This window comes from Corapipo altera, unplaced genomic scaffold (genome assembly GCF_003945725.1).
Source record: "Corapipo altera isolate COAL_440 unplaced genomic scaffold, ASM394572v1 98, whole genome shotgun sequence".
In the NCBI taxonomy this organism is placed as follows: domain Eukaryota; kingdom Metazoa; phylum Chordata; class Aves; order Passeriformes; family Pipridae; genus Corapipo; species Corapipo altera.
This window is the reverse complement of record NW_020884914.1, coordinates 4,572,811-4,587,810: the sequence shown is the minus strand read 5'-3', so window position 1 is coordinate 4,587,810 and position 15,000 is coordinate 4,572,811. Positions and strand designations below refer to the sequence as shown.

At 40.9% G+C, this 15,000-nt stretch overlaps 1 protein-coding gene across 30 annotated transcripts in view; it reads left to right on the top strand.

Annotated features, from left to right (window-relative positions):
* RBFOX1 (RNA binding fox-1 homolog 1) overlaps positions 1 to 1,587 on the top strand; it is a 1,158,532-nt gene extending 1,156,945 nt beyond the window's left edge. For all 30 annotated transcript variants that reach the window (XM_027654829.1, XM_027654830.1, XM_027654827.1 and 27 more), the window contains one exon: positions 1 to 1,587. This exon is cut by the window's left edge. The gene's annotated coding sequence lies outside the window, so the exon portion shown is untranslated.
* Positions 1,588 to 15,000: the final 13,413 nt, after the last annotated feature.

The following is a 15,000-nucleotide window of genomic DNA, read 5'->3' as shown; positions in this document are numbered from 1 at the left end:
CACAGCCTATGATGCTTTAGATTTAGCCTAGTAGACCAACTGTTAGAGACAGACGTATCATTTTTATGGAATTATATGATAATCATATTCAGATTTATATAAGCATTTTACAAGTATTGCAATCATTGAGTAGAGATAATCATGGTATTTTCATCAGCTTGGTACTTTTTGAAAACATGACTGTGTCGTGTAAACAATCTGCAATTTTTCAAGGCATGACAAAAACTTGCCCCTGTTTGATTTCCAAACCAAGGCCAATTTTGCTCAATATTGGGCCCAAGACAACTTGGCAACCGGGACAAAAGAAGGACCTTCTCCCGCCCGGGCGCTGCCTGGGGAAAGCCGCCGGTCCGGGTGCGGCCGGCGCGGCCCAGGAGGTGCCCGGGAGGCGGCGTCAAAGCGTAGTTGAAAAATTGCAGTTTGTCTGTGCATATGTTTGGACTCTTTCCATGTTGTCCTGTTTACAAGTTAACCTAAGTTTTGGGGTGTTTGTCACGGGTCTTCTTGGTTTTGTATTTAAATAAATAAAGCAGGGAACCGTCTCGCCGCGGTTCCGCTGCAGATAGTTATATCCTCATGTGTAACGTGCGAGCCTACTGGCGAGCACCTTAGTAAATTATCAACTCACCGCTGTGAACCTGCCAACTTGCTATAACAACTCTGCTTTAAAAAAAGTGTTTGTGATCAGGCTTTCTCTTTGTCATCGTATGTGCATGCAGTATGATCAGTTGAACAATAACCATCAATAAAGTTTCACAAGATTTGAAAACAAAGTTTCTGTAGCATTTATATCTAAGGATGAGAAATAAATTATCTTTAAAAATTGAAACAGAGAGAGAAAGAGACTATATTAATCGATGAAAAATGGGGCAGTAACATATATTTATACTGGTGAGGGAATGAACTGAAATTTATTAAGAGTTCTATCCTCACATTTATTATATAAGATATGCAAAACAAGCCTCCTATTAAAAGAAAAAAAAAGTAAATTTCATATAAACACCACGATAAAAGCGTCTTGAAAAATGTTTACCAAATGTTAGGCTTCCAATTCAAAGTGTGGATGATACATCTTTTTTGGAATTGCACACACAAAATGTCTAACGTGGAGAATAACAGAATTTATTTGCAATTTTAATTTTCCTGAGATGGCTTTACAGCTCCCACTCTCCAAATGATTATATGGCGTTTTAGTCTATTAAAATTATCTTGAAAGGTTGAGGGTGCAGCCCATATTAGAAAATATTTTGTTTATGAAGCTCCTACAGTACTCCTAGTAGTCATTTTAAAATGTATGTCTGAAATAGTTATGTAAGAAAAGCATTTGAAATTTTTTTACAATATATATTGGGAATGTTTTCACTTATATAAATAACTACTGATAATATGACTTATGAAAAAAATTATTACTACCATATGTGGAATATAGTGACTTCTAAACAGATTTAAAAAGAAAACCCCTACAAACCCAGAAAATGTGTATATCTGTCTTTAGAAATTAGTGTTTATATCACAACCGTGATTTGTGAATAAAGAAAAATGGTTTGTAATATCAAAATAAAAGCTTAGTCTGAAAAGGTAAAAACATGTCGGTGTTCAAAGTCATTTTCCTTTCCCTCCTCCCCGTGTTGGTCCCCGAGCTGCACCCGCAGCACAAGAAATGCCCACAGACAGGGAGCACGGGGTTCTTCCTGCCTGGCAGCAGTGCCAGGGAGCCCGAGGGAGGTGGTTCCTGCCCAATATTCCAGCCTGGGCTGCTGTCCGTGTGTCTGTCCGTGTGTGTGTGTGTGTGTGTGCATGGCAGGGACAACCCCCTCACCAGCGTGGTCAGGCCTGGCTGCTGCTGCTGCCACAGCCCAGAGCAATGAGATCCAGGACGGGACTGGGGGGAAGGAAGGTTTGCTTCCCAAAAAGGCAAAGGGACACCAGTTCCAGCTGTGTTTGTCAGGCAACACCGCACGATACGTGAGGAAGAACCGGGGCTTGTGCGTGGGAAATACAATTCCCTGGGAGGGGGAGAGGGGCTGGCACTGATCTCTCCTTTGTGGTGACAGAACCCAAAGGAATGGCCTGAAATTGTGTCGGGAGGGTTTGGGTTGGATGTTAGAGAAAAGTTCTTCCCTCAGAGGGTGGTTGGGCACTGAACAGGCTCCCCAGGGCAGCAGGCACAGCACCAAGGCTACCAGAGCTCAAGGAGCATTTGGATGATACTCTCAGTGACTCTTGGGGACAGTCCTGTGCAGGACTAAGGGTTGGACTTGATGATCCTTGTGGGTCCCTTCCAACTCAGCATATTTTCTGATCCTGTGGTTCCAAAAAAAGCAAAGTTACACCAGTACCAGGTGTATTTTTCAGGCAACACTGCATGATACATTAGGATGGATTGGGTTTTGTTCATAGGAAGAAAAAAAAGGCATTCTCCAAACTTCCCAGTGCCAGTTAGGCTTCCATTTAGCTGTCACTTCCATGGACAGCTTCTATTTCTATGTGTATCAGGTACAGAGCAGAAAGCAAAGAAGGTTCCTTCTTGTCACTCCCAGGTTTGTTGCCCAAACAAAAGGTAAGATGACTACATGCTGGGGGTGTAAGATTTGCCTGTCAGTCCAACAGGTCATGATGAGGCTGATGAGTGTAATGTGCCTCAGCCATGTCACGTGCAGGCCAACAGAATGATGTGACTCTTCTACCTCTGTTACTGTTATACTGTAATTTAGCAGAGGGAGAGAAGACAGGAAGATAAGGGATTCAACATTGCTTGCTTTGCAGTTTAGCAGTGAGTGCTCTAACAAGTGGTTGGATCCTTCTGGGAAGCTAAAGAGAAGGAACCCTGATGTTTGCCAGGAATGATGGGAAGGCATTATGCTGGGAGTCATTTATATCTTTGTATGAAACACAAGCACTGTATGTCCAAGTGCACTCTCCTGTGTGATGTGAATGATAATTATATTGGCAGTGCTTCCTTTGGCGGCTGGATGAAATGACCAAGGTGGTAATACTGGGTAAGATTTGAACTAAAGGCAGGTGAGAAGCATGTGAACAGACAGATACAAGTGGGACACACATGGAGAACATGAAATTTCACATAATTTTCACGTGGTTCGATTCATCTGCTGTTGTCTGGTATCATTGCTTATGATTTAATGCAGTAGTACCTTTCTTGGCCAAGTAGCCAACATATGCTAAATTAATAAAAACTTTTTATTTATTGAACAATTGGCCATAGAATAAGCCAGAAAATAAGCAAAAGACAAAAGGAAAAGGCAGTAAACTTTTTAGAGTATTTTTTTCCCAATTATTTAAGCTCAGATGTAGCTTTAGTTCCTTGCAAAATTTAAACTGAATCTTTACAGAAAATCTTAGTAATCTCCCTGTATACCATGTTCTGTACTACTCTGTCCTTGGTCGTCTTTAAGGGCATCCAGGTTGTTCATTAACTTCCAATATGGGGAAATTTTTAAGGTTTTTTTTTAACTAGAAGTTAATTTTCTTTAGCTTTCTTGTTTCAGTAGCTGTCATGCCGTATTGCTGTTTCTTGCCTCAAGTGATTTTTTTGCAAGTTTGACATGTTCCTCTTGCCACATTTTTTCAGTTTTACAGTACAGATGCGTGAGGAAAAAAGGCTGTGCAAGTCATTTCCTCCCTAAAGTAGAGCTGAAATATCATCCTTTTGGTAGGTGTAAGGGAGAGAGGGAAAAAGAAGAAAAAAAAATAAAATAAAAAGCAACCTTGTTTCAGTGGGAAGAGAAGATTTGAGTGGGAGGTGAGATCAGAAGAGAGACAATGATTTTGGGAGGTCTTTGAAGAATTTATGAAAGTGTCATCAAAACCAGTCATTTTCCCAGCATTATAAAAGTTTATCTTGATGCTTCATTTATACCTAAAGGGCATATGCTTCACCTCTCACTATAACATGAGCTTTATGCCAAGTCTTTCCAGACTTTCCAGGCAGCTTTTATGCCTCTCCAGCACTTCCCTAGTGCTCTGCATACCAATAATTGTCTCACAGCACCTCACAAAAAGCAAAATAGACAGCCTAGGATCAGGAAAGGTATGGGCAGTATATACCAGTAAACCTTCAACTTGAACTTTTCTCTTCATGAGATGACACTGAGATGAGCATGGGGAGCAAAAATATTAAAGGACTTCTAGATTCAAGAGTCAGTCCTTATTTTATTATTTGGAAAACAAAGGTTTTTATTTCACACTGGTTTGTTTTTAAGTCTGTGGTTACATTTCCTGTATCCACAAGGATACAAACAAAGGATGAATCTAGTGCAATGTAGTGGTAACAGTGATGTGACTGCCTTGCTGCAGCTGGCTGGGGTACAGCTCCCACCCAGACTACCCATTAATGAAGAGCAGACACTTGAATTATATCCATGGAAGGCCCTGGAAACATCAATTTAGGTGTCCAAGCAGGCAGCATTCAGGGCCTGGAGCTCCTGCTCAGCTGTTTATCAGATTCCTACACAAAGTCCTACCAGGGCACTCAAGGCAGGTGACCTTGGTTTATGTGTTTCGCGGTGCCTGGTGAGGTAGGAGTACAAAGAGTGAGTTTTGGGTAGGAGGGAAGGTGGAGGTGATTGCCATGCCCACTGAAATCGTGTTCATAGAACTCACAAATGTATGTGGGAGATTGTTTTTAAAGAACTTTCTCCAGGCTCTACTCAATACAGGATTTTTTTTCTGTATGTAGCAGCCATGTGGATATTGGGTTAAGTCACTCTCAGTTCTTCTCTTAAAGACCTTCCATTTTATTTAAATAATTAGTCACTGAGAAACACTTCTACAATAGTCTCTTGGTTGGGACTCTGCCCTGGATTCCAGTCCTTTCTTCACATCAATCAGAGTAAAAGAAACTATGACTCCATGTCTCTATTTCTTGCTAAAAGGGGATGGCAGTGAAGTGTCCCTTCTCTTTCCCTTGAGACAGGCTGGCTCCTTGTAGTTGCTGAGAGATTTACAGTTGCAAATCCAAACTGGAGAAAAGCTTGTTGTTAAGGTACTGTAGAGCACTCCAGGCTCCTTCTCAGCCGTCCTGGCAGGGCTGGGTTTGCTCTGTCAGCTGTGATTTACCCGAGCACTGCCTGGGCAGCCTGGCCCATTTAATGATTCCATTCCTTAGCTAAAGGCCTCTAAGTCAGGAGTTCAGGACGTAGGAAAACTGTTAAATAAAACATAAGTGAATGCAAAAATAATCATTTAATGGACATTAGGAAAGGACAGTAAACCAAACAGTTCAGTCCAATGGATGATGTGTAACAGCTAAACAAATATGACAACTAATTAAGGATTAGGTTCTGCATTTTGGATGACAGGCCTTATAAAAATGAACAGCTAGGTTATGTTGAGGGGGAAAAAAAGCTGCATTTCGCAAATGTCAGGCAGACAGCTCAGTAAGCAGAAAAACTCAGTTATCCAATTAAAATAAATGTGCAGTGTTCTCAATATAAAGAGCTAAAGCATCCTTATGTTGAGGAGTTAAGATCCTGAAATATAAGTGGAACAAAAAGCGCTCTCTATAAAGATTAATGTAATCTATCAAGATTAACATTTTGCATGCTGGCAAAGGCAGATAGTAATGGGTTTCAATTCCTGAAATTGGAAACATTAGACTAAGATCAGTACCAATTTAAACCCCAGGTAACCCCAAATATTGCATTGAATTCATTATTTACAACCACGATGGGCTAATAAACCTGCCCTGATGGCTTCTGTGGGAAATAGGTGCCTTCAGTAGGTGCTATCCTATTTCCCACAATCCTGCCTGGTACTTCATGTAAAATGTAATTACAAGTTGCATAAATGTAATTTAGGAAAAAGTCTTCCACCAGAAATAATTCTGGTTTATTCAGGAGTTTGATTCCTGTCCTAAGAAAGATCAAGGATTGTTTGAACATTGTCATGTGCATGGGTGTCAGGAGAAAAGCCACAAAGTTTCAAGGCCACAGTGGGGGACAGAGTTAAACCTAATTTTTTTGTTGTTGCTTGCTAATAAAAGGCAGTTATTTGTAACAGTGAAAAGCAAGCAGTAGGAAGGGATCAGAATAACAATTAAACTAGAAACTGGTTTGCACTTGCTTTGTAGGAAAAAGAGTCCACTATTTAGACCTCCAGCAGAGCATATCTTTTTTTTAAGCCAAGATTTAAACCTGCCCTTTGATGCAGGACTCCAAAATAAGAATTTCTAAGGCTGGAAACGTGTAACCACACACAAAATTTCTAAAAGGATATTCGATTCAAGGTGTTTTCAGCAGAATTAACACGAAACATATGGATTTTCTGCTGGTTTATAAAGCAGAAAGAAGAACATTATTACCAGGAGGGAGGCTTTACCAGAGGTATTAAAATAAAAATCAAGCTTTTGAGGTGCCTGACTTATAAAATAAAATCTGTCAAATGTTGAAGTGAGAGGTGATATCTTAGCTCTGCAGTGCTTGAGAAAGCATGGGAGATCATGGCTCTAACACTCCCACTCTGTTTGATTTTGCCACCCACAGAATTGCCACCTTTTTAATGAAGTGAGCAGTTGCACTTGCAGCTCTCAGTGCCTCTGCTGTCCTCACCTGTTTCACATCTTCTTGGACACAACTTTTGATGTTCACCCAGAAGGGCAACGATCCAACATCCTGTTATTTGAGGAGAATAATGCCCTGAGAATACAGACATTGTTAATTTACAGATTCAGCTGATGAGCTGTGTAACTGAGGTTTCATCACAGATTTGAAAGAACTGGAGCCCCATTGCTCCACAGTTAAAAAGCAAACAAAGTTCTCTCAGGAAAAAAAAAATAGCAGGCAAGAGAAGAAAAAATAGTTTTATCTGTGAAGCTGAAAAGCAGCTTTCATTGGCAGTTCTCATACACTAAGAATAGAGAGAGAAATATGCATGTTGCTACAGCTGGTAAATTCTGCTGGAGACACAAGATATTCCTGTGGGATATCTCTAGATTCTAGTACAGGGGTTTTTTATTTTTTAATTTTTTGAAGCAGGACCCTCTGTTAGGCCACGCTGTAAAAATTCAACATTGGCCCCTGTCTTCACCCAGCTTTGTCCCCCAATGCCTGTTTCCTATGACAAGAACTCTCTATAACCCTTGGCATGTGAGGACATCATTTGTGCACTGGGGTTAAGAGGAAGGCACACACCACCACAGTGTGCTGTACCAGCCATCCACTCTGAATCCACTCTGAAATCTCCTGCCTCTGGAAAATGAGAAGTGGCAACATGAATATGATAAGCAGAGCAACATGGCCTACTTTTTGATAATCTTCTTTTATAGCTTTATTCTCGGTGGCTTTGAGAGGAAGTCAATAGAGAAATTGTTTTGCCCAGTGCCAAAATAATGGAAATACATGCAAAGTTGTGCTCTCCCCCAGTTGTCTGCCTCTTTGTCATTTAGTCAGCCTGATCCTATCCCTGCTATGTAGAATTTTACACCTGTGTGGAGCCCACACAGGATTGGAGACAAGAAAACAGGATGTCATTGGTGGAATACCCTAAGGAATAAATCCCCAGTAAAATGAATTCCTGTAAGGCAACTGGAGATTTGGGAAAGTGAAACCCAAGTAACCTGCTCCTACTGAAGGTCAGAAGGAATTAGCTGCCAACAGATACCATGGTTAGCACTGATCTGCCCAAAATGGGCAGGGGATCTTCAAAACATTGTCATCATACATCGAGCTACAGACTGAATTATCTGAAAGTCCCCAAATACTGGTTGACTTATTTTAAGGAAAATCTGTTGTTTTCAAGTTGTTTTGTACAAAGCACACGCAGAGTTTTAAGAGACTGAAGTCACCTAAAGAGGTGTGGTCCAACTTGTTTGACCAGATCTTTGACAAAGGACAGTTCCAATTTGTTTTTTTACTGTGAGATTTCCGTACTATTTAGCACAAATATCAAAGTTCTTCTCACTTCTAATCTCACTCTTAAACTTAAACTCCATTTTCTTCTACATATTGTCAGAACGGCTTCTAAAGATTAAAAACAAAATAAATAAATAAAGAGGAAAAAAAGGAAAAAGAGAAAATGTTGTTCTGTAGGTTTGCAGAAGCAACTTAACAATGAGATAAAGGAAGGCAGGTTGCTGAGGTCCTAGGAATCTTAAATAACCTTAAGGCTGCTAAAAGGAAAAGTCATTAGTCCTCTGGTGTTTGTGAACATTCTGCAGAAAACCAGACAGCATTAAAAGTGAAACTTTTCAGTTCTCTTTTGTGTGAGTACAAGCATCCAATAACATAAACAGTGTATTTCAATCAGAGAAGAAACAACAGCTTAAATTTGAAATTTTTTTGTGTGTGTTTACTTGCAGGGTTCAGCCCAGAGCATTAAAGCCACCTCGGAGTTGTCCAGCCTTCCCCTGGGTTAAACTGGGACTTTAGACCTGCCCTTAACAGATCTGAGTCTCTGGCTGATGGATAATTAGTTAAGGAGAAGAGTAATTTATTAAACAGCTAACACAACCAAATAATAAATACATAATAAAATATAATAAATACGTAATAAAGCACACTAATGCAACCATCTCAGGATTATTAAGACATCACAGTGAGCTGTCTGGGAGGGGAACTCCAAGCTGGCAGCTCTGCCAGGCAATACTGTTGAGGGACAGCCACTTAGGGATGCTGTGGGTGGGCACAGGCTGGGCACCTGTAGGGGTTCACTACTCCCTGATCCCTTTGTGTGGTTCCCTTGGTGTAAGACCATGATCACAACTGCTGAACCATGGGGGAGCAATGGCAATCCTTTGCCAGCTGTCCTGGAAAATTAACAAGGCACAGTCCAGCCTCATGGGATTATAGCTATTCCTCTCCCATCACTGGTGCCAGTCCTTCCACGCAGTGGGGAATGGAAGGTGGGTCACTCCCTTTTCCCATATTTCTGCATACAGGAATTCTCTTTCAGCCTTCAAAGATAAATTTGACCTTGAAGAAAACATAGAATTGAGGCATTTCTCCCTCTGAGTTGCATTCCTCTGCATACACAGGACAAATTAATAGAAGGTTTTTTGACCTTATGCTTTCCTGAACATTTTGTATAATAACCCAGCCTAGGTAAGTTATTTTAGAGTAATTGGAAACTGAATTTTCCTGCAATCTCAACTGTGAAAGCAAAGCAACTCTTCTGTGAATTTGATGATAATGCGGAGAAAGACTATTCTAGGAGAAGGAAACCAACAGTCTTGTCAGGAAGTTTAGAGGCTTAGCTCTTCAAGTCACTTTTAATTATCTCCCTCTAAATAGAAAAATTGCCAGTAATTTGTTACACACCCATAGGACAATCCTTCCTTGCATAACAATAAAAGAAATGTGCTAAAGAGTAACACAAAACAATGTAGAAGACTTTTTACTATGAATGAAGGGTACAGTGCCATGCCCTCACTTACAACAGGCCATCCATCTTTCAGAGTTTAACTCAAAATTGAAAAAGCCTCAAGATGGGCCATGCAGAGGTTTGGGAAATTCCCCATGATGGGCATCTGCAAAACATGTGGGACTTCCCCCTATATGTGGAGTTGCTTGTATCTAAGATGGCTTTACTGGAAATATTACTAAAGTTTTAAAGATTATTTCTAAAAGACAGCAGCTGTGATTGCACTGTTTTCAGTAGTAATTGCATTCCTATGGTGCAGCTTGTGAAGGTTTTCTGAGACCTTATTTTTGTATTTGATCCAGGAGAAGAAGTTTGCTTAAATAACTCAACTCAGTGGGATGATTTTTTTGTTGTTGTTGTTTTTTCCTTTTAAAGACTCTTTTTATTTTACAATTCCTAATATGAAACAAGGAGACTGAGAAGACCAAAACAGCAAGTAAGGATTTAAAAAGCATAACACCAAGTCTGGAGCTGGGGGAAAAAAACACAACAAAACAAATAAAAGACTAAAAAAACCTCCAAAGATTTATGGTCTCTCAGTATATTAACCTGACTTTAAAAGATAGGAGCTCCTTTGGGCTCAATTTTAAGTAACTAGAGTAGCTATTTTTTAAGAGAAATGTGGGAAAAAGGAATGGACAGGCAGAGGAGCAGCCCCCAACACCCTTGCAGAGCCATCTTTCCCAGAGAATGCCTCCCCCAGTGCTGAAGAGCTTAATGCAAAGCCATTTTACATGGCAATGGAGACCTCCTCTTCCAAAGGAAGGTTCATCTGCATTGTGAGGAGCACAAAGACACTTCCATTCCGCTCTTTGTAGCCAAGCCATGTGGCAAAGGTGGCCATTCGGGTTTTAAAGCCTTTGTTCTTAGCCCCCTGACTGACATATAGCACTGTGACAGGCATAAGTTTTTCTCCTTATTCAGCATGAAATTAACTTGACATGTTCAAAGCAGCAGAGCTATCAAGGCAGGATCGTAATCAGCATTAGCTTCTTCGGGGGAATCTTCCCAGTCAAACACTGAAATGGAATCTGGACGTGCAACGACTCCCACGGGCACCCCCGGCGCTGCCATTCCACACATGCTCAGGAGCAGCCAGGCTCTGCCTGCCCTTGAAAAGGGGCAAAAATAAGGAATGAACATTCCTCCTGCCCTCTCCCTGCCTTCCCACAGTAGCCCCGAAGTCGTCAGAAGCCAGCCCAAATGCGTAGTTTTAAATATGCTTGTAATGAGTAAATGCATCCACAGCCATTTGGAGCTGGTATTTCAAATGTTTAAGTGCCTTTTGGGAAGCTTTTAGGCTGAAACGTTGCTGTTAAGACACTGAAATATTAGTAAATCTTGCAAACGACACAAGTTCTAATGTTGCTCATTTCTGTGGTGCTGCATGCTGTGCTAATGACCCGGTGACTGGATTTTCTGCTTTTGAAAGCAGAGCTATGTGCTGTAAAACTTTCATCTAAGTTGAGCCGCCTCTCTCTAATGAATTTTTTATTTGTTTACTTGTTGTTTCAGTAGAATTTAAAAGTAGCAATTAAAAAAATCCAACCAACCAAACCCTCGCTCCCTAACAAGGAACTTGCCTTAATTCAAGATCTAATATAATGATGGGGAAAACATTGTGCTGTGTCCAGTAAAGTGATAAGAGGTAAAGGAAGATGCATAAATATGTTGGTATTTTTCATGTGCAGAAATGCATAATTCATGTGATGATATTGTACATTCTCACTGGCCACTACAGCTACATTTGCCACTCAGCTGTGCCTGTGCATGACTCCACTCTGTGACTTGGTCCTGATGTCCCTTGAACCCTGGCCCTGCTAACTCTCCATTTCTGATGTAGTTTGCTTGCTACAATGTGCAAAACCCTCTTGAGTTTGGCTGTGCCAGGCAAGGGAGGCAGAGCTGGCACGTTCAGCATCTTCACAGTGGTTTGAAGCAGAACCTGACCAACCTGTCCCACCCTCTGTGCCCAGCTTCCCATCACCAGCAGCACCCTGAGCCTCAGAAAAGAGGCCAGGGATAAAAAAGAAGCAGGAGTAGATGGGAGAGCCCTTGAATGAAATGAAGAGCAAGCCAAGGGGAATGTGCAGGTGACACATGGGGACACAGATGTCTCCCTGGGGTAGGAAGGGGAAGTGTGGGAGTCAAGCTGCACCCACATGGCAGCAGCCAGTGCAGAACAGCTCTCCTCCTCCCTCTGTTGGGAAGGGCTGTGTGACCCTGGAGGACCACAAGCATGGATAAAACACCTTCCAGTTCCTATGACCCATGGTCAGTGTTTTCATCTCTGCTCCTTCTGCTGGAGCTCCCAGGTGGAACAGGGGGAACATGGTGACGCTCCTGGTACTTCCACCTGCCTTTCCTGCCTGGAACCCTGGCCCTGGGGCACAGCAACCCATTTGTCCCAAGGGTTTGCTTTGCTTGGGAGTAGAAAAAACATACAAAAATAAATAAAAATCCCAGCACTTCTGTTTTAAAAGCAGCAACCAATATTTACTTCATTTTTCTTTACAATAGAGCTGGTCAAAACAATGTTAGAAAAATACATGGTTGAAATATAGAGGGGGTTTGCCTTACTTCTGAGCCAACTGGAAGGATAAAAGTTGCTCAGCTTAAGGGAGAGGGTGTTGATAAAAGTTCTGGTAATGAAATACATGACAAGGCAGGGGCTGGCCAGGAAATGTCTTCCCATGGTCAGCAGTCAAACTGTGCCTGTGCTGTGCTCACTGACAGGGGTGGCACTGGGGGCTGCTTTTGAATCTCTAGCTGAAGCCATTTTGGATGTCCTGTGCCACTCAGCCCCTGGCACAAGCCCAGTAAGGAGCCTCTGCACTGGTCAGGGAAAGAAGACACAGCAAATGTACCCCTGTGTGTGTGGCAGAGAAGGAGAAAGTGTCATTAGTAATTTGGCAATGGGGAAAGAGCAGAGCAAGGCCAGCAATCACCCATCCCAGAGAAGAGGCATGTTCACAATCACAGAATCAACTAGTTTGGAAAAGACCTCTGAGATCATCGAGTCCAACTTTTGACCCAACACCACCTTGCCACCCAGACCATGGCACTGATGCCACGTCCAGTCTCTTCTTAAACACCTCCAGGGATGGTGACTCCACCACCTCAGTGGCCTCAAAGCGGCAGAAAAACCTTCTTCTATTCCCCATATTGTATTTTCAAGCTTCTCTTAGCTCCAAACCTTCATATTAGAGCTCTAAAAGCAGACAAAATAGTGTGTTTTGAGAGCTGTAGGTCTTTATTATGGTAAAATGATAACATCTAAAATCCAATTCAGCCCTTGCTATAAATAAGTATAATGAAGAATTTAATGATATTTCCACTAAAATTAGTCAGAAGGCAAACTTTAAAAAATGACACAGATCATTAACTGGGAACATTTCTCAGAAGAGATTTGTTACATTAAAAAGACACTGAAATTACTAGTGTTAATCAACTGTATTGTATTAAAAACTCTGTATAGATTAATTAAGTACTTTAAATATGAAGAAATAAAGAAATGGTGGTATAGAGGAATCACAGGCTTGAATCTGGGTCTCCTGCCATGCTGCTGTCCCTGAACTTCATAAGCACCTAATTTAATAAGAATTCAAATTAAATAATTATACTTGGCTGGTCTAAGCAGTTTTTAATACCCCATTTCATAAGTAACAAAGTTCCTGTCTATGAGAGTGGCATAACTTTTCATTCACTTTCCTCAAATGCTGGGCTCTTCTTTGTGCACCATCTTGGGCTGAGTCGAGTTAGTGAGGGCCAAAGAGTCAGCAAAATACATTTAATACAATTTTTGAGATATTTAGCTGTGATTCTTTGCCTACAGGACCTGGCATTTCCAGGTGATCTCCTGCTGGAACAAATCTGGGTTTGTTTAACCGCTGACTGCAGACAAGAAGAGCATTCAGCTCATACACCTGAAATTTGTATTTGCCAATGAGGGCAATTTGTCTCTGCACTTCTGCTCCCTTGGGTACCAGACACTTATAACAACATCAGTTCAAAGTACTAACTTTAAAAAAAAAAAAAAGCAAAGCTGTGAAATAGGTAGGGCTACATTTTTTCTTTCTCTTGTGGGAGGCCTGGGGCAGCAACTCTCTCATCTGAGCAGAGACAGCCTTGCACAGAGTCAGAAAGTAAGATTATTCTGTCAGTGGGAAAGCAGCAGGATCAGGCCACTGTAACCTTGTTAACACAGCCAACACCTCCAGGAGGACACGTTCCTCTCCTATACCAACATCCCTCACTGGCGTAGACATTATATACAGGACTAGAATATTCACTGTCAACTCTTGCAGGAGAATGTACTGTGCTATTATGGCACTGTGAAAGCAAACTTTATTTTCCTGTTTGAATGTTGCTGTGTCTTTCCAAGCCTTTGCTGAATCTGTTTGCACTGGTGGTGTTTCAAGGACTAGAAAAAATGACAGAGGTGCTCCCTCAATCTACAGCACTTAGACTGGAAAGAGGAATCTGTAAAGGAGGTCAACAAAGCTGTCCTCACACTACTTTCAAGACAAACAGTAAAAGTGTCTTTTCTTATAGAAAGACATAAAATGAAATTTATAAATGAAGAAAACTTAAAACCCATCATGTCCATGCACCAGTCATGGCCCAGCCCTCTATGCAGGTGGAAGGCTGGATAATGAAACCTTGAACCCCTTGTACACTGTTCCCAGCCCCCTGTGAACTGCAAAAAGCATTTCCTCCAGAGATCCTCTGCTTTGGAAACTGCTATGAAAAAGGCAGACCAGAAGTAGAACATTTTACTGGTTTAAACTAAATATTCAAACTTGAAAGATGGGAGACTTAATTTTTTTTTTTTTAAATGGGCTTAGCATTAACAAAATAAAAAAAAATAATTCTTGTGCAGTTTGGCTGGCTCAGTAGCAGGTATTATCATATATCCTTTTCTCTCACTTTCTTATTTCAATTGTGTGGTGCTTTAAATGATGCTGGGTAATACAGCAGAGTGTGTGTCAGAAACAGGTCACCAGCTGATTTTCTGCAGCTGCTTTAAGGAAAAATATATTCTTTAAAACTCAAAAGCTCTTCAGCCAAGTCCCCAGTACTTGAGGAGCTGTTGTATATCCCAGGTTTGTTACAGCGCATCTCACATTCTGGGCACACTCTTTGGCTGTGTGATAAAAACACCAACAAAGATTCATGTAAAATGCAATAACCTAAAATGTTTCTGGCCACATACTATCACTCAAACAGAATGAGCTGCCTTCATTTATTTATTTTATTTTATTTTATTTTATTTTATTTTATGGAGACACTAAATCAGAGATTGCCTTCACCTGTGAAATTCAGCTCAATGGATACACTTGTAATTATATTAATTGAAACATCTGGACACTGTCTTATACTGGAATTAGGTTTATGCTACATGCAAAACTTTTTTTTCTTATTTTTTTTGTTTATTTTAGAACAGCAAACTGTGCATTTTTAAAGCTGTCTTGGATTTTCTCTTTTTCTGGTGTTTCTTTTGACTTTTTCCTCCCTTAGCAGTGTTCATTTTACTATTGGTCAAGGAGTAAGATAAAAGGCTGAAAGTAGCTACACCTGTGTTTTGTAAGATAAAAGGCTAAAGTAGCTACACCTGTGTTTTGT